Source organism: Macaca mulatta, chromosome 2 (assembly GCF_049350105.2).
Source record: "Macaca mulatta isolate MMU2019108-1 chromosome 2, T2T-MMU8v2.0, whole genome shotgun sequence".
Classification (NCBI taxonomy): Eukaryota; Metazoa; Chordata; class Mammalia; order Primates; family Cercopithecidae; genus Macaca; species Macaca mulatta.
The window spans coordinates 128,350,034-128,376,959 of NC_133407.1; the positions used below are offsets into that span (position 1 = coordinate 128,350,034).

A 26,926-nucleotide genomic window follows, 5' to 3' on the forward strand; every position below is an offset into this window, starting at 1 on the left:
ATAAACCAAAAGCATAAAAAAATGCCAGTATCTAGGAAGAAACCGAATGAAACATGTTCAAGATGTCCACACTGAAAATCATTAAGCATGCTGAGTGAAATTGAAAAAGGCTTAGATAAATAATAAGACATACTATGTTCATGGATTGGTACACTGAATATTGTTTAGATGTTAGTTGTATCAAATTTGTTTACAGATTTAGTGCTATCCTAGTCAAAATATCAGAAAATGTTTATGTAGAAACTAACAAGTTTATTTTATAATTTATATGGAAACATAAATGACCAAGAATAGCCAAAACAATTTTCAAAAAGAACAAAGTTGGGAGACTTACATTACCTAATTTTCAGGCTTATTATAAAGCTCTGCTCGTCATGACAATGTGGTCTTGAAATACAAATGACATATAGATCAATGGAACAGAAGAAAATTCAGAAATAGAACCACCAGCCCACAATTGATTTTTTGAAAAGATTTTAAAGTAATTACACTGAAAAGGTAAAGTTTTTTTCTTATAATAAGTGATGTGGGAACAACTGGACATTCATATTAAAAAATTAATTTTGATGTTTTCTTCATGCCATAAACCAAAATTAATTCGAAATGGATTTTAGGTCTAAATATAAAAGCCAAAACTATAATATTTGTAGAATAAAAGATTTATTTTTAACTTTAGAGTAGGCAAAGATTCTTAGATTAAATAAATGAAAAAAATTAATTAGACTTTATCAAAATAAAAACTTTCTACTCTTGAAAGGATACCTTTAGGAAAGTCAAAAGGCAAGCTACAGACTGGGGTAAAATATTCTTAATACACGACTCTGACAGGGGACTTGTATCTGGAATATATGATTCAGAATATACAAAGAACTCCCAAACTCAATAATAAATGACAAGAACATCAACAACAACAACAACAACAACAACAACAAACAGGCCAAAGACTTGAAAAGGCACTTTATGAAAGAAGATATAAAGTTAATAAACACATGAAAAGATACCTAATGCCACTAGTCTTCTGGAAAATGCACATTGAACCACAACAAGATGCCATTTCACAATACTAGAATGGCTAGAGCGAAAATGACTAATAATAGTGTTGGCATGGATGTGGAACAACTGGGACCCCCATACATTGCAACTAGGTGTGTAAAATGGTATAGCTTTTTTTTTTTTTTTTTTTTTGGAAAACATTTTGGCAGTTTTTTTATGAAGTCAAACATGCATTTCCCATATGACACTGCAATTTCACTCCTAGGCATTTAACAAGAAGTGAAAACATATACCTACTGAAAGACTAATGTTCACAACAGTTTTATTCATAACAGGCAACAAATGAGAACCACCCATATGTCTATCAATAGCAGAATGGAGAAACACAACTGGTATACAGTTGATCCTTTAGCAATATAGGCTTAAACTGCGTGGGTCCATTTTCATGCACATTTCTTCAATACATATACTGGAAAATTTTTTGGAGATTTGCAACAATTTGAAAAAACTCACAGACAAACCATGTAGCCTAGAAATGTTGCAAAAATTAAGAAAAGGTATGTCCTGAATGCACAAAATATTTGTAGATACTAGTGTATTTATATGTTAATTGACTGTTTATGATATTGGTAAGGCTTCTTCTGGCCAACCTCAGGCTATTAGTAGTGAAGTTTTACAGAAATCGAAAGTTATGCCTGGATTTTTTACTGCGATGGGGGTGGCCCCCCTGACTCCTGTGTTGGTCAAGGGCTTCCTGTATTCAAATGGTTGATACCATTTCATAGGAGCATTGTTTGCAATAGCAAAACTAAAGATACTTTAAATATCCATAAACAGGAAAATGGATAAACTGTGAAATATTCACATAATGTAAGACCATGAAAACTGAACATTAATGAATTCAAACTTCATGCACAAAAATATTAAGTGAAAGAAACAAAACTTAGAAGAATTCATGCAGTATGATAGTAAAGTTACATAAATTGTTTAGAAATTCTTATACACATAGAAAACGTATGAGGAAGAAAAAGAGAATGATGAACCCAAAATTCAGAAGAATAGTTTCCTTTCATAAAAGCTCCATGAGTTCGGGTCTTCTTGTCTGTTTTATTTTTAATTGTACTGTTTTCCAGTGCCTAGAACATTACTTGACACGTAACAGTCACTTAAATAAACACTTTTGAAGAAATAAATAAGAGGAAAGGGGGATTGATATGGGCAGTTGCAGTAGGGCTGGAAAGGTTTTATTACTTGAACTGGATGATGGGTACGCAGGGTGTATGTAACAATATTCTGTATACTACATGGATGTGAGTATATAGACTTTTGTATTATTTAATGTTTTTTTGTTTTTTTGTTTTTTTTTTTTTTGAAAACAGGGTCTTACTCTGTCACCCAGGCTGGAGTGCAGTGGTGCAATTCTGGCTCACTGCAGTCTTGACCTCCCTGGGCTCAGGTGATCCTCCCACCTCAGCCTCCTGAGTAGCTGGGTCTACAGGTGTGCACTACCACACCTGGCTAATTTTTTGTATATGTTTTACAGAGACAAGGTTTCACCATGTTGCCCAGGTTGGTCTCAAACTCCTGAGCTCAAGCAACCCTCCAATCTCAGCCCCCAAAGTGCTAGGATTACAGGCATGAGCCACTGTACCCAGCCATAAAATGTTATAAATTTTTTTTGTTTGTTTTTTTTGTTTGTTTGTTTGTTTTTTTTTTTTTGAGACGGAGTCTCGCTCTGTCGCCCAGGCTGGAGTGCAGTGGCGCGATCTCGGCTCACTGCAAGCTCCGCCTCCTGGGTTTACGCCATTCTCCTGCCTCAGCCTCCTGAGTAGCTGGGACTACAGGCGCCCGCCACCGCGCCCGGCTAATTTTTTTTTGTATTTTTAGTAGAGACAGGGTTTCACCGTGGTCTCGATCTCCTGACCTTGTGATCCGCCCGCCTCGGCCTCCCAAAGTGCTGGGATTACAGGCGTGAGCCACCGCGCCCGGCATAAATTTTAAAATTAAAAAATACATTGTTGAACTTCCATATTGAACATATTACCAAAATGAGGAAAAAAACAGACATCCTCACTCCATCCCTCAGACCCAACTTCCTGTTGCCTCTGCCTTGGGTCTTTACATTTGCCCTCATAGGAAGAGGGTAGAAGCAATGGGTGTAGGGTTGGTGAGTCACAAAATGAGCCTCAGAGAGTTTGGTTATTCTCATATTTTAGGTAAAAAGTTGATTTAAAAACATCATTTTAAATTACAATTTTACATCAAAATGACCATGTTGCTATGTCCTGCCTTGTTCTGCATAAGAGCTAAAGAGAGAAAAAGAAACGGATGGGCAGGTCCATTTGGGGTAGACTTGAGGTCATGGATAGCTTTTAAGATAGAGAAGCATTTTATTCTATTTCTTTCCTTTCTTTAGCTCCAGACATAGAGTTTACAATATATGTATAAGTCTCTTTCAAATGAGTCAGTAAAGAAATGCCAGTACCAAGATGTCCCCAAAATATAATCTTAGAAAAAGGAGAAAAATGGCCCACTCTAATCACATGACAGCTGGCCCAAAAAACCATTTCCCTAGCACCATGAGGATCAACTGAGATCAACCCTAATTTTAGTTTCTTTTACACATTTTTTTTGTCTTTCAAAAATAAACCGTCTGTTTAAACAACTTGGAGGGTGAACGTTCTTATTAGTTTGCCTGTTTCCACAGAGTATTTTAGTTTATTCCAGCAAGTTCTGGCTGAATGCCACGATGTGCCTAGCACCTTAAAGATGTGTGGACAGCGGTAGGTTCTAGTTCAAAAGCAGCTCAAATACAGAAACCTCTACCACAACCTACTTCATGAGTTAAGGAGCTGCGAAATTTCACTCACTGCCATATTATGAAAAAGTCTACTTTGGTATTGTTGAATGTCATATGTGAGGTATGGAGTTTAATGCAAAGGACTAGGAATTGCATATTTTTTGATTTGGAAAGAGAGGGGGGAAAACATGCAAACTAAGCCGTCAGTGCTGATAAATGCAAAGACTTCCTGCTCACTCTGAGAAGCATATCCTTATGGCTGAAGTTCACCAGGGGAGGTGCTGGGAGCCAATGACTAAGCAATACTCTAATCCCACTCTGGTGCAACCTGTTCCTGAACTTGGACAAGCCTAGGTTTGGTTTTCATATATGTACCATAAAGCGAGCATCCTTAAGGTTTCACCTAGCTCTCATATACTCTTTGCTTCTGTTCTATTACTTTTGTATCTTCTATACATACACACAGTTCACACACACACGCACACACACACACACACACACCTCTTAGATGAGTGTCTTCAAATAGTTTTAGCAAACATTTCTAGAGGATCCAGCTGGAGGTCTCAAACATAGAAACTCTGAGAGAATCATTTGAAACATATGTTAATTGAATTACTGCATGAATAACTGAGCTCATTTATTCAATATAAATTTATGCTATTTTGAGAACATGGTTAATGTCTCCCAAACTTCAATTATTTACACATCACTATTATGAATTGTGGTATATACTGTGTATAATTTGGAGCATTTTAGTTTTTCTTTAAAATGTCTTATTTTTACTCAAATGTAGTTTTAAAGCAAATGCTATATTACTCTTATAAAAAGAAAACCAATACTAGTTGGGAAATATTTCTTTAGGGAGACACAAAGAACAGTTAACTGTAAGAGAAAACATTGATAAATGTGTATAGTAAGAACTTTTATTCATTATGAAAACCTAAAGATACTGAGAGGTAAATTGCAGACTGCAACAAGATAATCTGCAATAGGTACACACAATCTACAAATAATTAGAACCAAAATATGTTAAAGTGACTAAATATCAGTAGAGTAGCACAAACAAGTCAAAAGAAAAATGGGCACAAAACAGAAATAGGCCTTTCACAGAAGAGATAAACACATGTATGCAATAGATGCATGGATAAATTTTTAGTATTATTAGTGATGAGGAAAATACAAATCTAGATTAGATGAGATACCATTTTATAGATACTTGAGAGGCCCAAATGTAAAATGCTGACAGTGCCACGTATGGAAAAGGATGTAGAACCACAGGATTTCATATTTGTTACTGGTAGGAGTATAAGTTGGTGCCATCCCATTGGATTCGAGTTTGGCATTATCCATACCCATTATCCCGTCTCCATATCCATTATCCATTATTCCCATACTCTCTGACCCAGCAGTTCTACCCCATTGAAAAGCTTGCACACGCTCAGGAGAGATGCACACGAGTGTTCAGAGCACTGCTGCTCACAGCGGCAAAAGCCTGTAGATAACCCAGGTGCTCATCGATCGGCGAGTGGGTGCGTAAACTGTGGTATATTCATAAATGGAATGAAATATGGCAATCAAACCAAATGACCTGCAGCAACATCAACAATATGGATACTATCAGCAATATATTAAGTGAAAAAAGTTCCTAAATATTGTGTAAGCATGATACCCTTTTTATAAAGTTTAAAACAACCAAACATAAGGAAAAAAAGGTTAGAGATAAATATAGAGGCAATTAAAAAATTTAAAAAGAAGGCAGGAGAATGGTGAGCATGGCACACAGGGTCAGATAGAGGGATGCAAAAGGACAGAACAGGTGTGGTATTGATAGATGAATAATGTCCACGACTGTGAAGATCTTAGCTTTTCTCTTGCATGGTGAGTTTAGGGCTACTGATTACGGTATAAAATAACTAGCAAAATAAATACAAGTGGGTGATGCAAGGACCAATAATGGCTGTGTCATGGAATAAGTGTTGTAGTTAATCCAAATCTGTGCATCTGAGGTTCTTGAAGAAAACAAGCTTGTTACAAAGAGAAAGTATGTATTTCAAAAAGTAGAACAATTTTAAAAAGCTTTAAAGAGAGCATCTGTGAAATCATTCTCTGTACCATCAGTGCTGTACACAGAATGGAAATCACTGCCCTGTCATATGACAGTGAGTAAAAGACTGCTTCTTCTCTCAAGAAATTTATGGCTGGTAGGGGAGGCACAAACGTGGGTAATTATAGTAGAATCCACGAAGTGATAGGATAATCATAAAGAAGTAAGAGCACATGGCAGGGGGCATGAAACCAGCCTGGGAATGGCCGAAGTCATCCTAAGAGGATGTAAAAGCTAACCCTGCGCTTCAAACAGACAGATATTTTAGGCAGGGAAACCCCATGCATAAGAACTTGAAGGTAGAATATTTGAGTTGCTAAAAGTTGTTCCATTTCACTGGAGCAGGGAAACATGGGAGTGAAAAGGGAGAGAAATGCGGCTTGGGAATTTGACAGGGGCCTCATCATTGGGAGCCTTGGACAATATATGATACTCTTTGGGCCTTATTTTGAGAGCTGCAGGAAGTCATTGAAGAGTTTAAGCCAGGGAGTGATATAATTAGATTTTTCCCTTCACAAAAAGCAGGACCAGAGGCAGAAAGCATCAGTTAGATGAGGTAGAAGCTGGGTCAGTTATCCAGGTGAGCCATGGTGGTGACTGAGTGTTGACAGTCAGGATGGAGAGATGTAGGCAGATTAGGGAGTTATCGAGGAGGTGGAATTGGTAAGACTCAAAGATCAATTGGATATAGGGATCAAATAAGAGGGGAATATCGAGAATAATTTTCTATATGGGCAGCTAAGGAGATAGTAGTGACAGACACTGGGACTTGGGCACTTGGGAGAAAGAACATGCAAATCTTCCTAAATGACGCATCCCATTTGGCTAGACATTTGTTCACAGTATCTCAAAGCCTTCACAGATGAAGCTGACATCTCTCCAACCACGTCTGATTTACAGGCTCTAGAAATGACAGATATCCTGTTCTTGTTTCTAAACACCTGGACTGAATTATTAAGAGACACTCCTCACAGCTACCATGTGAGGAGCCTTTAAATAAAGGTCTCCCAAATCCATGAGCTCACATTATAAAAGCTGTTTCACTTGACTTTCAAAGTAGTTCCTAGATTCATTATTTCCATAGCAAAACATTTAGGAGTATTGCTAACTATTTGTGCCATTGACTTCCAGACTATAAAATGAGGTCAGGGTTCCTCTGAAATTATTTTTCTTATTTTAAAGGCAAAATAATGACCTAAGTATGGCTATATTGCACGGCAGCTAAGTAATAAAATCTTTTGCTTTGGGTTCAACATAAAACAACTGCATATTTTCTTTTCATATTATGGGTCATAAACATGTAAAGAAACCAATGTGAATTTCTATAAAATGATTGCCAAAATGAAATTTTCTGATCGTTTGTTTTAAAAAGGGAATGCATGGACCTATCTTCTGTAAGAGTACTATAAAACGGCCAGGACTATGGTCATTTTTATAGATAATTCCGAGAAACCTTTAAAGCAAGATGGTCAAGGGAGTGATACATTGCCAGGATGCAGGAAATACTGGCCCATTACCTCCAGATCAGTCCCTGAGGGTTACTGTTCATATTTGGCTTTGGGGACAGGAGTCAATAAGAATTCATGTTCATAATACTTTATATACTCACATGCAGGCAGAAAGAAGGCTAAGGGAAATAGAAATAGCTTATTACATAGCACATAATAAGGACCATTAATATCAGCTGCCAATTCTGACACTAATAATGTGTGTGTTTATGTGGATTGTAGTGTCACGTGGTAGTTAGTAGAATGGAGTTTGGTGTTAGAGAGATTGAAGTCAAATTGTAGCTTTGCCGCTTAAGAAGCAATGTGATTTTAAACATGTTATCTAAACTCTCTGACCTTATTTTCTTCAATGGGACAATGTAGCTCTTCCTTCAGTTTAATGAGTAAATACGTGCAAAGACTCTAGACCAATATATCATAAGCATTCAATAAATGGAGATAATGTAAGTAAAGGAACATAAATACATTCTAATGATTCTTAGCAGGCTAAAATATGATATTAGATCTAGGTGCCCAGTGTAACCAAAACATTGTAAAATACTCCTTACATTTGTGGATGGTTGATTTTTTAACATAGTCTACAGTAAGCATAATAATACCATATTTCATTGACTCCAAGATGTGTATTTTGTATATTCAAATGAGAAGTGTTGACTTTGCCTGCACATACATATCAAAACCTGTGCAAAGAATGGCAGCAGATTGGAAGAAAACTTTAGATCCAATAATGGAACATTCTTTTAAGAAACACTATACCATCAATGCCCTTGCTGACATGGAGAATGACACTATGAAAAGACAGACACTGATGAACTTGATCTAAAAAATGATTAAGAAAAGCTGGACTCCTCTGCTTTTATTTTTTTCATGTGCACAGAAGTAATGTTAGATAAATATATATATACACACATATATATATGTATATATATCACTAGGACTGTTTATTAAATAGAGCACTTTTGATCAATATGAAATAAAAATTCTAGTGATAAAGCTCAGTGTTACAGTTTGTCAGCCTGTGCTCATTGTATTGGCACATACGCAATGGACTGTCTTACAACTGATGACAACTTAGCTTTATGGAAATATGGTAAGCCCAGAAAGTAAGGACAATCAAGAGAATTTAAAGAAGTTAAAAAACTGAGTTGATAAAGGAAGACATATCTGGGTTCAATCTCAGCTCCTTCATTTCCAGTTATGTTAACTTTGGACAAATGACAATCCTTCTAAGTCTCTGTAAAATGACAGTTTTACTTAAGTCATTGAGTAAATTGTATGGGTTAAATGAAATAACATAAATAAAATGTTTAACACCACATTTGTGAAGTATTTCAATACTACAATAAATGATTGGTATTACAGGCTGAGTATCCCTTATCCAAATGCTTGGGAACAGAAGTGTTGTGGGTTTTGATTTTGGAATATTGGCATATATAAGTTCATATTTGTATGAATTTATATTTCATGTATGCCCTATACGTGTAGCAGGTAATTTTATGTAATACTTTAAATATTTTTGTGCATGAAAGAAAGCTTTCACTTTGTTTTGACTGGGACCCATCACCTGAGGTCAGGTATGGAATTTTCCATTTGTGATGTCATCATGATGCTCAAAAAGCTTTGGATTTGGGAGCATTTCAGATTTTGGGTTTTTAGATTAGGGATGCTTAACCTGTATTGTTATTATGGTAATAAACCAGCAACTGGTAAACAGGAGGAATAAATTACTGTCAATCAAAAAAGTAGAGCTCTATGTACTAACATTCTTAGAAAACCATTGTCATTAACGGGGATTTCAAACAAGGCTTAAACTGGGAGACTTAAATGCGCATACACTAACCCCAAGATGTACAATTGAACTGCTTCATATTTAGGCAATTATGAAGAATGTTCTAGGATGAATAGTGCTTCATTTAACAGTGGTTAATGAGATGCCAGTATGTTACAGATGCCTATGCCTTTCTTAAGAGCTTCCCTTACTGATTCTCAAAGTTAAGATTTCATTTAAAGAAAAAATAATTGTAGGTCTCTGGTGTTGACTTGAATCATTTTATGTTACTTAAATGTATACATATAAAACTAGATGTAAACAATTATAAAGGTCAAATTGAATCAGAGGAAAAATTAAAGCAACACAAAACCAATAAAATAAAAAATGACTGTATTTGTTAAATGTAGTTGCAAAGTTGTTTTGCTGAAACATAGTAGCTGTTTGCTGCATGAGCATGGTGGTTTTGTTGTTGTTGTTGTTGTTTTTGAGACGAAGCCTTGCTTTGTTGCCCAGGCTGGAGTGCACTGGCACGATCTTGGCTCACTGGAACCTCCACATCCCAGGTTCAAGTGATTCTCCTGCCTCAGCCTCCCCAGTAGCTGGGATTACAGGTACATATCATCATGCCTGGCTAATTTTTGTATTTTTAGTAGAGACAGAGTTTTACGTGTTGGCCAGGCTGGTATCAAACTCGTGACCTCAAGTGATCCAGCTGTCTCGGCCTCCCAAAGTACTGGGATTACAGGCGTGAGCCACTGTGCCAGGCTATGAGCATGGTTTTGACTGAACAAAAGTTCCTTTAAAGGAAGAGACTACCATGACAAATACCAGAGTCTGGGAAGGGTGTGGGGGTCGAGGGAGGGATGAAGAGAGACTGGTTAATGGGTACAAACATACAGTTTGATAGAGGGAATATGGCCTAATGTTCAATAGCAGAATAGGGTAACTATAGTTAATAACAATCTATTGTATATTTCAAAATAAATACCTAGAAGAGGCCGGGCGCGGTGGCTCAAGCCTGTAATCCCGGCACTTTGGGAGGCCGAGACGGGCGGATCACGAGGTCAGGAGATCGAGACCATCCTGGCTAACACGGTGAAACCCCGTCTCTACTAAAAAAAATACAAAAAAAACTAGCCGGGCGAGGTGGCGGGCACCTGTAGTCCCAACTACTCGGGAGGCTGAGGCAGGAGAATGGCGTAAACCCAGGAGGCGGAGCTTGCAGTGAGCTGAGATCCGACCACTGCACTCCAGCCTGGGCGACAGAGCGAGACTCCGTCTCAAAAAAAAAAAAACAAAAAAACAATAAATACCTAGAAGAGAGGACTTGAAATATTCCCAGTGTAAAGAAATGGTAACTACTTGAGGTGATGGATAGTGCTAAATACCCTGATTTGATCACTACACACTATATACCTGTAACAAAATATCACATGTAGCCCATAAACATGTACAAATACCATGTATCAATTTAAAAAATATAGATGCTCACTTAGAAAAAATAGATTCATTTGAGATCAGCCCATCTGAAACACTGAGTTGGGTGTGATGAGCCATTTTCCTATCACGTTTCTCTATTTAAACCACTAGAAAACTTTATCCCTTGTATGATGTACATTTATTAAGTCTGCCTTGATTCTATTCTCATTATCCTGTAATAAATACAGTGTAGTTCCAATGCAATCATAAAGCTAAATGCAAATAAAGGTGTCACCTTATCCATTGCTTTGTAATATTATCCATTGTAACACCACAATACTCAGGGTGTTAAGACAGCAATAATCTCAGTCAGGCCTCTGCAAACTGTCTCATATGTTTTGACTCTGTGTCTCCACCCAAATCTCATGTTGAATTGTAATTCTCAATGTTGGAGGAGAGGTCTGGTGGGAGATGATTGGACCACGGGGGTGGATTTCCCCTTTGCTGTTCTCATGATAGTGAGTTCTCACAAGATCTGATGCTTTAAAAGTGTGTGGCACTTCCCCCTTCGCTCTCTCTCCTGCTGCTATGGTAGGATGTTAAGATGCATTTCCTTCCCCTTTGCCCTCTGCCATGATTGTAAGTTTCCTGAGACCTTCTAGTCATGCTTCCTGTTAAGCCTGTAGTACTATGAGTCAATTAAACCTCTTTTCTTCATAAGTTACTCAGTCTCAGGTAGTTCTTTATAGCACTGTGAAAACTGACCAATATACCATCATCTTATGAAGGCAGACCATTAGGATCTAGGTGGGTTCAGACTGACTAGCAGGGCACACTTGACTCATGGTGGGCAAGATATGCATTAGGGCCTCTCTTCCATAAGCAATTCATTTATCCATCTCTGACGCTGAGAAGAGTCAGAAAGTGTGGCTCCACTGGTCCTTTTTGGTCTCTAGTCACTGGCAGAGCTGATGTGTTTCTACTTCCCGCTGACTTTGAAAGGAGCCTTGGCCTGCCTGTCCCTGTGTCTGGCAAGCTTTCCTGTCCTTCTATTTCCCAGCTGTCAGTTTAGCTCCCGTGGCTTGAGGCTGCCATCCAGAAAGAAACAGGGAAGGTGAGAGAGGCAAGACCTATCTTGCCTCCCATAAGACAATTCAGACACCCTGAAATTTTCCTCTCTGCAGGGAGGGCATCTCTTAACCTAGTACCCTTGAATGCTGCCTGGAAGAGGAGGGAAAGGCTTCCAGAGTCCCTGAATGCCAGAGATGAACTTTCCCCATTCTGGCCTCTCCCTGTTGTCTTGGGCATGGTTAGCATGATCAGCTTTTGTCTACCTGTTATATTTGAGATAACAATGTTAATGACTGAGATGTGTCCTGCAATTCACCCATGACGTTCCCATAATCTGTGCTGGCTTTTGTATTAGTAAAGGACTCATATTAAAAACACTTAATTGAAACAGCAGAGGTGTTGACTACTCAGAATGGATGCTGGTCATTGGGATGGAGCAGGGTCCTGGGGGCCCCCTGTGATGCTAAACCTTAACCCTTTAATTGATTAATTGTGGGGAGGTCAGGAATCCTGAAGGGAGAGGGAGATAGTCTCTGGACAGTGCAGGTTGCTAACTGGTCTGGAAATATTTTAGAACTTTGATATCTGTGCATCTATACTGGTGATGCCTGTATGTGGTACGGTGTGCATATATCCTAAAACAACAGGGTGTTTTCTGAGAAAGAATTGGTGGACCAGGACCAAATTTCATCACCCCGTGCTTTCACTTGCTGACTCTGGGGAAGTCATGTCATTCCCTGTACCTCAGCTTTTCCATCATGCTAAGTGATGTTGAGGCTTCTTCCCAGTTGTAACATTAATTTTCATAATTTTAAAGCCATGATCCAGGCACCGTTATTATTCTTTGCTACAAAGAACAGTCAATATTGTGATTGAGCACCTGGGTCATTCTACTTGGTCTGAGCCCTGCTGAGTGATCCAGGGCAAGCTCTGTAAGTTTTCTAGGCCCCATTTGACTTATACCACATAGGGTTGTGAGGGGGGTTAGAGGGGCTGATGCCAGAAAAGTACTCAGTACCTTGCTTGGTCCAGCAACACACAATAGGTGTTAGTTCTTACTAGATTTAGTGGCTAGAGTGGGATCAAGAGATGCAGAACATTGCTCTTCCTTTTTCAAGCCCATCCATGATGCTGAGGTTATTTTTCAAGTGCAAGCTGCCCTAACTCCTGAGTTCCACTCCAGGTGTTAATGGAGCATTGAGACAGAGGGGGAGCCATGGCATCAGGCCATGTCCTCGGAGCGTGTGCCAGGCGTGGCCCAAGGGCCCATTCTCTGATGTCTCAATCTATTCAGCAGGACTCTACCCCATGCCAACTTTGTCTAAGCCACAATTTTTTTTGAATTCATGGTGTAGTGAGATGTTCAGCAAATACTTCTGCCTTTTATTGGAATTTGGAAGTGGTATTTCTAGGGCTCTCCATTTCAGATGTTCTCTTTATCCATTTGGAGGTGCGATTAGACCAGAGAGTGGTTGGGGCTCTGGACAGACCACCTCCCAGTCAGAATTTTCTTCCTAAATTCTAATCTGAAGGACATCAGCATGTAAAAGAACAGTGGAGACTTAGAATTTCAATAAAAGGGAGAATAAATGGACACATTGGTAAATTATAATTTGTTGTAAGGCAATTGAAGTCCTAGGAATTTAGTGGCTGATATTGTTCAAGGGTCCAGGAAATGTGTTGACTTTAGGCTTGGCTCGTTTCAGAACTCTAGGCTTGTGTTTTACCAATTTATTAATTCCAGCCAAAAAATAACATTTCACATCAGTCCAGCAAAATCTCAGGTGGAATTCTCATGGGTCTAACTTGAGATATGTGTCCTTCTCTGATCCTACTGACAGCAAAGGGAAACAGTGCTCTGACTGGCTGAGCTGAGGCCACAGACCGTATCCCCTTGGGATGATACAGCTGAACAGATGCAAATCAAGCAGCTCTCCAGGGAAAAAAGGAAGTGTTAAAAGGAATTATTAAGTTCCGACTTCCCATACTAAGAATAGGGGAAAGACTGGCTACCCCAAAGGAAATTGGAGGGTTTGTTCCTGAAGAAGCCAGTTAAAACCAACAGATTCCATTACAAGCAAGGGTTTATTTTTTTTTTTTTTTTTTTTTTTTTTTTTTTTTGAGACGGAGTCTCGCTCTGTCGCCCAGGCTGGAGTGCAGTGGCGCGATCTCGGCTCACTGCAAGCTCCGCCTCCCGGGTTCACGCCATTCTCCTGCCTCAGCCTCCCGAGTAGCTGGGACTACAGGCGCCCACAACCGCGCCCGGCTAATTTTTTGTATTTTTAGTAGAGACGGGGTTTCACCGTGGTCTCGATCTCCTGACCTTGTGATCCGCCCGCCTCGGCCTTCCAAAGTGCTGGGATTACAGGCGTGAGCCACCGCGCCCGGCCACAAGCAAGGGTTTAGAATGAAGGAAGCCATCAATGCACACAGTCCCAAAAAATGGGTATTTGGAAACTTTAGTGAAACAGCCGGATAAACCTAGTGTCACTTTTGACAAATCACTTTTCTGCACTCTTTTTCTTACAGCAAAGTCCTCGAGGTTCATTCATTCAGCAAGCCTCTGTCCAGCCTTTACCATGTGCTCCAGCCTTTACCATGTGCTGAGTGAGAAGCTGAGGATAAGGAAGAGCAAGACCCCCAAAAAACTCTGATGTCTGGCTGAAAGCCGAAGCATGACGCAGCTTTGCTATATTTCTCTCCAACAAGGATTTGTATATTTTTACTTTCTCCTCAAGCAACACCTGGACCTGCTCCTTTCCCTCAGTCTCCAAGTTCCTTTGTGAAACAGGGTGTACCATCAGAGATGCAGGTAAGAAACCTGAACTGCATGGCCTCACATAAACCCCACCACACCTCTGTCCTAGGCTCCTTCCCTGCAACAGGTGTAAAGACAAAAGGCTCATTGTCCTTTGGAGCCTATAGGATAAACAGAAAGAACATGTCCTTGCCGGTTAATCTGCCGGTGATAAAGAGTATTGTTTTATCTCCTGCCATCTCCACGTTCCAAGGGATGAATTCTATTGTGACACAAAGTTGCTTTGTCCTTCGAACCCGCTGACATGTTTAAATTGGCCTTTCGTATATTCCTTGGTTGTCGCAATCAGAGCAATGAGTTGTTATAATGTGTTGAGAGGATCTTTCCCCCACAACAAGGAGACTATCATCTAGAGAGATGCTATGATGCTGCGAAATAATGTGCTTCTCTTCGGCCTTTTTTTTTTTAAACTAAGACTTTTATTTTTTGAGCAGTTACAGGTTCAGAGAAAAATTGAAGGGAAAGTACAGAGAGTTCCCATCTTCGCTCTCAACCCTTTCAACTCTGTTTCCATACATTTGCTACAACTGATGAGCCAACAGCTATATGATATTAACTAAAGTGCACAGTTTATATTAGGGTTCACTCTTTGCTTGTACATTCTATGGGTTTTGTCAAATATATGATAACCTGTATCCTCCATTATAGTACAATACAGAAGAATCTCACCACCCTAAAAATCTCCTGTGTTCCTCCTGTTCATCCCTCCCTCCCACCCCCCGGGGAACCACTGATCTTTTTACTCTCTCCAGTTTTGCCTTTTTCAGCATGTGAGGTAGTTGGGTCATACAGCACATAGCCTTTTTAGATGGATGTCTTTCACATAGCAATATACATTGAACTTTCCTCCATGACTTTGTGTGTCTCAATAGTTCATTTCTTTCTGTTGCTGCTTAGCTCCTGCTTAATTTTCAAAGTGTTTAATGTAAGAAAGTGGTATAGTCCAGGTGCAGTGGCTCAATGCCCGTAGTCCCAGCATTTTGGGAGGCTGAGGCAGGTGGATCACTTGAGCCCAGGAGTTTGAGACCAGCCTGGGTAACATGGCAAAACCCTGTCTCCTTAAAAAATACAAAAATTAGCTGGAAATGGTAGTGTGTGCCTGTAGTCCCAGCTACTCAGGAGGCTGCGGTGGGAGGATTGCTTGAGCCTAGGAGCTAGAGCCTGTAGTGAGCCATGATTGTGCCACTGCACTCCAGCCTGGGTGACAGAGTGAGATCCTGCCTTAGAAAAACAAAACAAAACAAAACAAACGAACAAACAAACAAACAAAAACGGCAGTATAGTTGTCCCCACCCCTCATCCCCTCCTTTATGGGTATTTTCCTGATTATGAGAGGTTACCTGTGTTTTAAAAGGTGGCTTACTGTATGCACTGAGAGAATTAAATGACATTTCAGACCAGTTCCAAGTACCTTTTGCAAAGCTAGAGAAATAAAAGTGAATTCTAGTATCTCAATCACAGCCTAAAACTCGAGAAAGTCTACTTGGGCTGCAGGCAACATTGGTGTTCTTGACAATTTTACCCAGAATTTATATTCCTATAGTTAGTGTTTCCTCCAAAATTAATGATTTCCTGATTGATTTAGTTTTTTCCTAGCAGCACTGCAGGTCCCACTTACCTAGTTAGTAATAACATTTGCTCTTAATACATGAGTCAAACATTTTTTTTTCCTTTTTTTTTTTTTTTTTTTTTTTTTAACATTTCCAAAACAGAATACCCTGCAGGAAGAATGGGATGGCAGTGGAGGAGCTTCCACTCACTCACGTATCGTGTAATGTGGGAGGCAGGGATATGCGATAGTCATAAAGGGTGCAGGCTTCAGAATCAAAGGAGTGAGGTTGGTGTCCCTGCTTACACCGTACTAGCTGAGTGTCCTTCAGGTCATTTCTCCTCTCTCAGACTCAGTGGACTCTTTCCTAAAGCATAGCTCATAACAGGCTCTATGTGGTAAGACCGTCGGGAAGATGGAAGGAGATCAGTCATCCCTAGAGAGCATTAAGCACAGTCTCAGCCACAAAACACTTCCTCATACATGATGCAAGCCACACAAGACATTTGGCCTGCATATGAAGGACAGTGTAGATGCTCATTAAATTAGTCCCGACTGATCAAGGGGGGAAGGAGAGAGTCAATCTTATCATACGTGGGCTCTCAAAGAACACAAAGAACACAGAGCTGTAAAAGGAAGCTGACTTAGTTAGGATCAAGCATGATGGGGGAGATTAGGAACCGTGTGCAATCTAATGGAACCAAAGATAGCACTTCTAGTACCTTTTCCTTTTGGCCCTGCCCCTGCTGAGACAGGGCTACTGCTAATAACTCACGTTTTTCTCTTATCCCCTCTCAAACAGCCCATTTCCTGAGCAAGTATATGCTTTGGTAAGGTCATTAGTGGTCAACACGGTTTCCAAGTTTAGTGAACAATTACTTTCAGATAAAACTGAAGGTTACAAAATCACTTTCTCTCTCTCCCTCTCTTTATCCTACCTCTCACTTCCAATAAAATGACTTATCTACTAATTACAAAGACCTCAGTAGTGGAAGAAATCCATATCCTACATAACATGGAGAACTAGCTATATACTCTTGGCATCACTTTTTATCCTACTTTTACTTTTTACTGACTTTCATTTACTGAACAAAGCCTCCTTTGCCAAAGGCAGGGTAAATAAACTCAGTCACATCCTGTCTTCCTTACATCTCTGTTTATCCATAAACTGTCAAAGATACAGATGAAAATCCACTAAAGCATGCTTGAAGCAGTTACACGAAGGCCAAATAAGATAGGAATGGAAACACCTGATGTTAAGGGAAGATACTACCTAAAATGATACTGAGCTGGCCCATGTAATGACATGAAAAAAAAAAAAAGATAAACAAAAGATGACTAACTGCTACAGTTAGGAATGGACTCATTTGTGTGTAAAGAAGCAGTAATGAAAAAGACATTAACAGCAATATAAGAAAGTGTCTGTATAGTTAGTGGGAAGAAGATAAAGCTTAGAGATTAAGAGCACAGACTTGGGAATGAGAGTAGATTTCAAACCTGGCTCCACCTTTTGCCTTTGTACTTTTAACTGGACAACTCAGTTAACCACGCCAAACCTCAATTTCCACATGTGTAAAATGGGATAAATTAATACGTTTCTCAGAGTATTATTTTTTGAAGATATAATGACATAAAACATATAAAAAGTACTTAGTGTTTGGCTTCAGGTAGATTTTCATTGAGAGTTAGCTCTTATCTTTAGTATGTTAGTAAGGATCTTGAACAAAGGGGTATAGAGCATACAGTACTATGCAAAATTTATCTCCATGAAACCTTGTTTTTTCCTCCAGAACACCCTGGGAGGTTAAGATTCTGCTAAAAACAGTGTGGGAAATGCTGCTTTAAAGAAACAGAAGACTTTGGGGGAAAAGGAACTATCTTGAATAGAAAATTAGAAGTTTGAAAGTGGTGCTTGTGGCTGCTCCTGTAACTTTGGAGCAAGAGGTTTGGGGTCAGGATTGATTGCAGCATCAGTACAGTCCTCATTTCTATGGAGAATCAGATTACATTTATATCATTGCTACTTGACAGCAGCTTTTCTGGGACCCAACTAACACAAAGACTCCTTGCCCAAGTTGGTTGCAAACTTTGCAAAGGAAAGTCTTCTTTTTTGACCCGTCTCCAGGTGTGAGACAAAATAGCAAATGTAAGAATCTATGTTTGGTCATTTCTGCTTTCCAGCATAATTTCATAAAGCCTTAACTCTGACAACATGCAGCTCTCCGGAGGGATGCTCTGAAGACAAAACCCACACACCCGCAATGTCTTTTGCCGGAGTCACTATACTCTTTAAGAGGTAAAGGGCCCTAGTCCTTGCCTTTTTTTACACTCAAGATAACATCCAGCCAAGTCAGTAATTATGCTTCTGTAATCTCTACCCAGATGTCCTCTCACACCCAAACCTTGCTGCGATTTTGCACATACTGAATATTCACCCCCTATATGTAAACTATGAATTGAAATATTGCCCTATTATGAAATGAATTAATTCCCAGGCTCAGTCTATAGTCCTTATAAGACTTCTGAATGTAACTAACTCTAATTCTTTCAAAGCTTGACTTTTTTCTTTAGTCAACAGGCAGCAGGCCTCTGTCTTCTCTACCCTACTGCCGGGTCAAAATTTCCCCTTGTGTCCCATGAACATAGAAGCCATCACCTGCCCCTTGAGGAGGTACTATGAGCCTGGAAGAAGCATTCTGAGCCTCTCTGGGGGAAGAGTAAGCTGCTTGCAAGGTTATGGGTATTTTGTGTTCTGTTATAGATGGATAATTAAAGGTGCAGGCTCACAGCTTGATTTTTTTTTAAAGGAAGGCAGCTTAGCAGTGAAACTGATTTTCCACAACTCCCAAAGTGGTATTGCAGTAAATCTGTGAATTTAATCAGCCTTCTCTGTTGAGGCAATCTCTTCTAATTGGGTTCTTGTGAGGAATAATAGACATGATGACAAAAATACTTCATCTCTGGAAAGGAAGCCAGAATCTCATCAATAATCCTGATAGTAAAGATCCCATCCTCCAGAGAAATGGAGTACAGGCCTCCAGTGCAAACCCCAGTACCATGCTCACCCTGTGTTAGGGAATATTTGCCTTTTGGGTGATGATTCTGTCTCCCTGCTTCCTGCTCAACAGGAGGAAAAGCAAAACCTTGAAATGTGACTATCTCCAGGACCATATTGGCCAAGTAACTCCACAGACTACTAAGTGGGTTTCTAGAAGTATTCCAGAAGATTGCAATGGAGTCATAGGGAACTGCATTATGAAGAAAACAAAGCTGGAACACAGAATCCAAACTTCATGATTTTGTTTCCTTTCCCTGCCTCTGGTAGGCGATTCCCACTCTCCTATGTTACTCCCTGGCAGTTATAGTGGGGCTTAGAGGGGTCCCTGTCTGGAATGTAACACACACAGCTGATGGCTGTCAGCTGGCAAAGCAACCCAGTGAAGACAGAGAGTATTGGAGCTAGATGCCACTTGCTTCTCAATTATTGGACAAATATGACCTCCAGATCTGGTTTTGTCTGTCCTAGGTGGGTGGGGTGGAGAGAGAGAAATAGATAGCATTCTTGGAGGCTGACCTTTCCAAGTTGCTCATCCCATTTAAAGGGTTTGGAAAACAATGGCAGATGCATCCTAGGTTTTTCTATCCTGGAAAATGAGAGAAGCAAAGCATGGTAATTGAGTTAGAAGTGGGGGAAAAAAGAATTTCACAAGGGTGTCATCTGTCCCAGTCCCACCCAACTTAGCCTGACATTCCTCTACCCTCTTCATTCTCTGCATGAAAACATTCTCGACACATCCCCTCATCCCTCATGGCTGGACACTGATGGTCAACAGATCACTTTGGTGATTAACACAGGAACTCACCTGTGGTCAGCACCCACGGGGCCAAAAATGGAGGAAGAGCTGTGAAAAATGCCATCTTCCCTGCAAAAAGTGCCACAAACACTCAGTGGTTCAACAAAGAGCTAGTGTGTTTCAGCTCCTTAGCCTCAGGCCCCACTAGCCTGTGAATAGGGGCACTGATGGGGCAGAGATGCGATAAAATCCCAGTTTCCCTTGTTTCAGTCCCAAGTTGTGGTTTTTCCGTTTCCTCCCACTGGACAGCTTCAGTATGAATTGCTCCCAAAACCAACAGTAAAATTTAACCTCCACTCCTTGCAGGAAAAGGAGATCCTCATCTCTTCGGGGGATTTGCTTTTGGTGCAAGTCTTGCTGACGTTGGCATGCCTCTCATACACACAAAAGCTGTGGGGCTTTCCAGATGATGCTCATATACACCAGAGGCTCCCAACAAAGTGGGTCCCTGGACAAGAAGCATCAGCTGCACCTGAAAATTCATTAGAAATGCAAATTCTCAGTCTCACACAGCCCTACTAAATCTGAAGCCTCAGAGATTTGGCCTAGCAACCTGTGTTTATAACAAGCCTCCAAGCGATTACAATGTACACTTAGTTTACGACTGATACAGGCTGATCATTTCTCCAGTGTGCCTCTCACTTTCTTGTGTATTTGGTCTTTCTGTTCTTTCCATTCAGCATCCTTCCTCCTTCTGTATCTGGCCGACTCCTATTCAGTCTTTAAAGCCTTTCAAAAACCATGCTCCTATTTGTAAGCCTCCTCTGACACCATCCTCTCTGCTTAAGCAGAATTAACTGCCCCTTTATTTCTCCTCTGATAATACTTTGGGCATCCATTGATACATTATGTTATAATCATCATGTATGTATCTGTTTTCCATACTAGGCTGAGAGGGTGAGAAAATATCTAATTCAGCAAATATTTTATACAAAATATCACAGGCCTACCATTGGATTAATTCTGGTGATGCCAAAATAGAATAATAAACTCTGATTAAAAAGTGGGACAGTGCCATATTTGCCTAAGTCATCATTACATGCTAAGTGAGATTTCAAATCCCTGGCTTAAAGCCTCCCCCACTGACATATACTAGCTATGTAACCTTGGGCAAATTATTGAACCTCTTCAAATCTCACACATCGCAGGGAAATGCTAATAATATTTAGCTCCATGTTTCATCATCATCATCATCGCATCCTTAGCAACTTGTACTGTGCCTGATACAGAGAACGTGGGCATAAGTATAAAAGTTTTTTTAAGAAGATCAGAGTTCTGGACAGATATACTATACTTCTTGTAGAACTTGTCACTCACCCTAAGCAAATCTGACTTTACATAAAATGTTTCATAAAACATGCAAAAAGGTGCAGAGAACTTTTGTATTGCCTCCCTAATTTGCCCAGTAAGAGGGTGATCAATATTGAGAACGCTGCCTATTTCTTGGTTGTATTAGGTCTGTTCACTCCCCCATCCACTCTCAACATCTTTAAACTATGACTCTGGTTTGCAAACTTGGTTTCACATGAGAATCACCTGGGAAGCTTTAAAAACAAATCCTGATGCCCGTGTCTTGCCCCAAAAGAGTCAGATACATTAATAATTAACATGAGTAATGGCTTGGGCATGGGATCCCCAGGTGATTCCAATGTCCAGCCATAGGTTTAAGCCACCGGGTTAGAAAACCTAGAAGGAGACTAAACTGTGGCTCAGGATGAAAAGTTATGTAAATCAACAGGTCTTGCTATTTTCAATAAAATTAAAGTATGATGAGCCTGCTGGCAGTGGTGTGATCATACTAAAACAACTGAAGTGTTCATAGAAATGTTTTAACTAGCGTAACATTCCAGATGGTTAGGACTTCTGGAATAGAATGATGCCAAAGTCAGCGAGCATCTATAATAGCCTGTGGATGATTCTTGTAGCTGCTAAACTACACTTAACTTTCCATTTTGTTTTTCAGTCTACATAGCTCACCCCTCTTGCCCTCACCAGGCAAACCAACTTCATTCATCAACAGTGCACCAAAGGACTGTAGGAGGATTCCCTTCCTGTCAGCTTAGACTTTTAGTTTCTGAAACACCACTCTCTGTAGAAGCAAGGCCGACAGACATCTTGAGACTGGTATTCTCTCTTGGCTACAATTTAGAGATTGTCTGTGATGACTGGCGCCAAGAACTCCATGGATTAAGCCTCCTTTTCTGGCTCCCCATCAATCTTTCCAAGTGTTTCCCTCTTCTTGACCTTGTTTCTCTGATAAAGCAGCCTGAGTGTGATGGCAAGGAGGTGGCTTACTGGGACGGGCCCCAGTGCCACTGGAACAAGACTCAAAGCTTTGACTGTGAGCTACGGTCATCCTCTTCTTGAACTCTGGTTAGGACCAATAATGACACGTCTGGCTACCAGAAAAGAGTTTATTTCAATCGAATTATGTAGGAGAGGCAACCCTGGCTTTTAAAATGTGAATAATGCTCAAATTATTGGGGAGATAATGAGGAAAACATTAAATAATAAACAAGCCTATGGTAGATTTTATGTTGAAAAGAACATTCTCTTTAAACACTACTTCAAGGACAATAGATACTTTGACAGTCAAGTTTTTTTAAGTCGTGCTTGCAGATAAGTACTAGCTCGAAGTTTCTTCTTTTCCTTTTCTGCTTTTCCTGTGCTCCTCCGCCATTTCTTCTTTTCTTTTCCAATCAGCATTTTCAGGGGCCAGGAAAATATATGATGGTACCCTCAGCAGAGAAGGGAAAAGGGGAGAGGAAGGACAACCAACCCTTCTTGAGAGTTGCCTGCATGCCGCATGCATTATGTCACAGAATCTCCTTTAATCCATACAAAACCCCATGAAGGGATATTATATACCTATTTTTTTTTTTTAATGAGGAAAACCCGGCTCAGATTATAAAATACAGTTTTGCTAAGGAAGCATAGCTAGCAAGCATGAGAGCCAGGATTCAAATTCTGAGGTATGTGATTCCAAAGTCCAATTTCTTTACATTACAATGAGGTGGCTGGTAACTGCCCTCTTCCAACCAATCAGTGATACTCTGTTTGATGTGTCTACAGATGGAGAAAAGGCCCCTTGGCTCACCTGCTTAGACTAGACCATCAGGATAGCTCTGATTTCAGTTTGGGTCTCTATCTTGTATCCTAACTTCCATCATGATCTTCTCAACAAATGTCTATGCCTGTGACCCTGGAAGAATGAGAACACACGTAAAAAGTTATGGGTGGGAGCTCCATGACCACAGGGGACACCCACATAGGAGTTGACTCTATGGAAGCTAATTCTATAGATTCAGCAGCTTCTTTATTTCTCAAAGCAGGTATTTCCCACATCTGTAGGAGATAGAAGGAAGAGAGTCAGAGAAACAAGAGTCCCAGGCAAGCAAGAAGCTGTGGGAGAATGTGCAGCAATAAATTCAAGTGCCATTTGCTCATCATCAACTCTCCGACTCAGGTCTTACCAGGCCAATGCAGTGATGGGAGGGAGTACCAGATCCAGTGAAGTGTTTTTGCTTCTGGCCAGGCACCTTTCTACCCTTTGGAGGAGAGGACACTGCAGCAAAGGGAATTTTGCTGGCCCCACAGATTATGTAAGATAGAACACAGGAAAATGAACCATTCTTCAGAACCCTTGAAGTTCTTGTATATTATTATCCAATGATAGATGTGCTTTACCATTCACACATGGGAATAAATCCTAAAAATAATAACTTTTTCATTAGAAAGCTAGACTATAATTTTTCCAAGGGTCAAATGGATAACATGCATATTTTTATAAATCTCTTTGGGCTGTTGGAGCACTGGTTTGGTGTTATAATAGGAGAAGGGGTTTTGCTGTATTTTTCTGTCTTCTTTCTGAGGTTGTGGTGGACAAACAGGAATTCAAATTTTGCAACTCTAAAATGACACCCCTACTTCATGGTTTGGGGCTGTTTTTCTAGGATGAGGCACAGATGGTGTTTCTGTCTCCTCCAGAGAATATTTTTGGATGTAAAGTTTCTGAAATAAATTATTCAACTGAGGCCAAAATAGTCTCTGGAAAATAATCATATGTGAATAGAAAATAAGAGCAGCCTGGCCGGGGCTGAGAAAAAAATGCAGCTGGTTTTTAGAAATGGTAATGTTTGTACTAGTATTTGTGTTAGGAATAGAATGAGACCTGGAATTTTGGAAGTGAGTGCTGTTTTACTCAGAAAATTTGATGGTTTTCTTTCTTTCTTTCTCTTTCTTTTCCTTTCTCCCTCTCTTTCATTCTCTTAACATTAGTGAAGAGCAGTCAAGGGTTAGTACTTCGGAAACTCTAATGAGCATATGAATTACCTGGGATTTTGTTAAAATGCACACTTTGACTCTGTTGGTCTGTATATTCTGCATTTCCAACAAGCTTCCGGGTTAGGGTACTGTTACTGGTCCACAGATCACTTTGAGTGACAAGTGCTGGAGGAAGTTCAGATAAATTATATAGTGGAGTAAAGCTATGCTTTGCCAATCTAGTAAATTAATTATTTTAGTTTTTCCTTTAATAGGTATTTATTGAAACCTGCTTTGTGCTGGGCAATATGCCAGATGTTGGGGATAAAATGGTGAGCAGACAGACCTTGTGCCTGTCTTTATTGAGCTTGGAGCCTAGTATGTATGACAAACTTTAATCAAATAATCATATATTACAATTTTTCAGCTGTAGTAAATCTAATGAAGAAGGGGTACAGGTGCTATGAGATCTTAAAATAGGTGCCTTCATTAGATGGCTGGAAAAGTTTTCCCCGAGGAAAGGTATTGGCTATGAAGATAATAACAGTAGTCATTATTATCATCATAGTGAGCAGCTAGCCATGATTTGAACATTTCCTCTGGGCCAGTACTAGGTATATATCTGTCCATTATCTCATTTAATTCTCACAGCAACCTCCTAATATCCAATGTTATAGTGGAGAGACCTGAGGCTCAGAGAGCTTGCACAAGGTCACACAGCTAGCACATAGCAAATTCATGACCCAAACACAGAACCACTTAACTGTTTCAAGTTATCATCCAGGACTTTAACCAGAAAGACTGTTGAATCAACTGTATCAGCTTCTTAGCTCCTTGTTTTAACAGCAGCCATATTGGGAACTGTTCTGCTCCTGCTGGTGTGTTGTAGCAGCAAAGGCTCTGGTCAGGAATAAGGAAACTTTGGGCCCTAGCTTTGCCAGTAACTTGCCAGGGGTTTGGACAGTGGTCATGACAGTGACCACTTTTCAAGCACTTTCTGTCTGCTACATACTTTGCTAAGGCTTAACAAATGATTATTTTGCAAGATCAGAGTTATATATTAATATCTGCATTTTACTGGTGGGGCAATGAAACTTGGAGAAGGTAAAGCGGCAAAATTTGTAAGAGATAGGGCATGGGTTTGAGAGGTCGTTTAGCGTAGTGCAACAGTTCTCGAAGTGTAGTCTGCAGGCCTTTTCAGGGAACAGGTCGTCAAAACTATTCTCATACTAACAGTAAGATGTTATTTACCTTTTAAAAATTGTGTTGACATTTGTAATGATGACTCAAAAGCAATGGTGAGTAAAGCTGTCAGTGCTTTAGCAAAATAATGTTTTATTAGTGATGTTAACTGTGTAAGTCGAACTAGCTTTTTCCCTAGATATATGATTTTTTTTTTTTTTTTGAGGCAGGGTCTCACTGTGTCACCCAGGTTAGAGTACAGTGGTGCAATCCTGGCTCACTGCAACCGCCACCTCCCAGGCTCAGGTGATCCTCCTACCTCTCAGATTACCAAGTAGCTGGGACTACAGGTGTGCACCACTACATCTGGCTAATTTGCTTTTGCATTTTTTTTTTTAAGAGACAGGGTTTCTCCATGTTGCCTAGGTTGATCTCTAACTCCTGGGCTCCAGTGATCCTTTAGCTTCGGTCTCCCAAAGTGCTGAGATTACAGGTATGAGCCGCCAGGCCCAGCCAAGGATTTCTCATAAAAACACTCACACAGATAAAATAAAAAGATAACTGCAACTGGAAACTAATGCCTGGAAATATATGATAGATCAATTATCATAAAGGCCTCTAGGATGATACCCCAGAAGTAATTGTTGCCAATAATATCATGAGAGCTTTTCAAGCTTTTCCAAAATTAGAATTTTGGAAAACTTGGATCTGCTACTATGAGCTTGTCAGCTTCCTAGTTCTTGATGCCCTTTTAAAATGAGAGTAGTGTTGATGTTAAAAGACTGGTTTAAAAAAAAATTGGTTGGGAGGGTTGAAGATTCGTAAAGCTCAGTGAACCAAGAGCCTCCAAATGTCCATTGTATAATGTTTAAAAATCATGCATGGGTATAAGAACTGCTGAAAATACAAAATGGACCCATGGATTTTGGGTATGGAAAGTTCATTGACATGGTTTTAGATTCCACATTACAACTAACCTTTATGAAATATCACTTTTCAAGTTTTGTGTAGTATTAAAGAAGAACAGCTACATTGATCTAAAAAAGCTACTAAACAGTTCCCCTCTGTTCCAATTATGTCTCTATGTGAAGTTGGATCTTCTTCATCTACTTCAATCAAAACCACGTATCACAACAGATTGAAGGCAGAGCAGATACGATCATCAAGCTGTCTTCTAGTAATACAGATGTTAAATGTAAAACAGCACTACTCTGTATACCAAATGCCTTATTTTGGAGAATATAATTATTTCTCTTAAAAATGTGCTATTTATGTTAACATAGGAGTTTATTGTTATTTTTGAGTGAATAAATATTTTTAAACTTCTTAGTTTTAAGTTTGAATACAGTAAATATTAAGAGGTATATTACATATAAAGCTCTTTGGGGTCCTCAATACTTTTTAGGAGTGTAAGGGGTTTCTGAGAGCAAAAAGTTTGAGGATCCTACCTAGTGCATGAGAACATGGGCTTTGGAGCCAGGCCTGCCGGGGTATATCCTATTATCTGTGGGTTTGGGTTTTTTTTACTTTTATTTCACATTTAGTGGAACATGTGCAGGTTTGTTATGTAGATAATAAACTCATGTCATGGGGA

At 39.7% G+C, this 26,926-nt stretch overlaps 1 long non-coding RNA gene across 1 annotated transcript in view; it reads left to right on the forward strand.

Annotated features, from left to right (window-relative positions):
* Positions 1-26,926, forward strand: part of LOC144339533 (uncharacterized) — a 299,906-nt gene that overhangs the window by 107,663 nt on the left and 165,317 nt on the right. Inside the window, exon 2 of the long non-coding RNA XR_013414558.1 lies at positions 14,196-14,478. This is a non-coding gene — a long non-coding RNA (uncharacterized LOC144339533). The remainder of the gene's footprint in view (positions 1-14,195; positions 14,479-26,926) is intronic.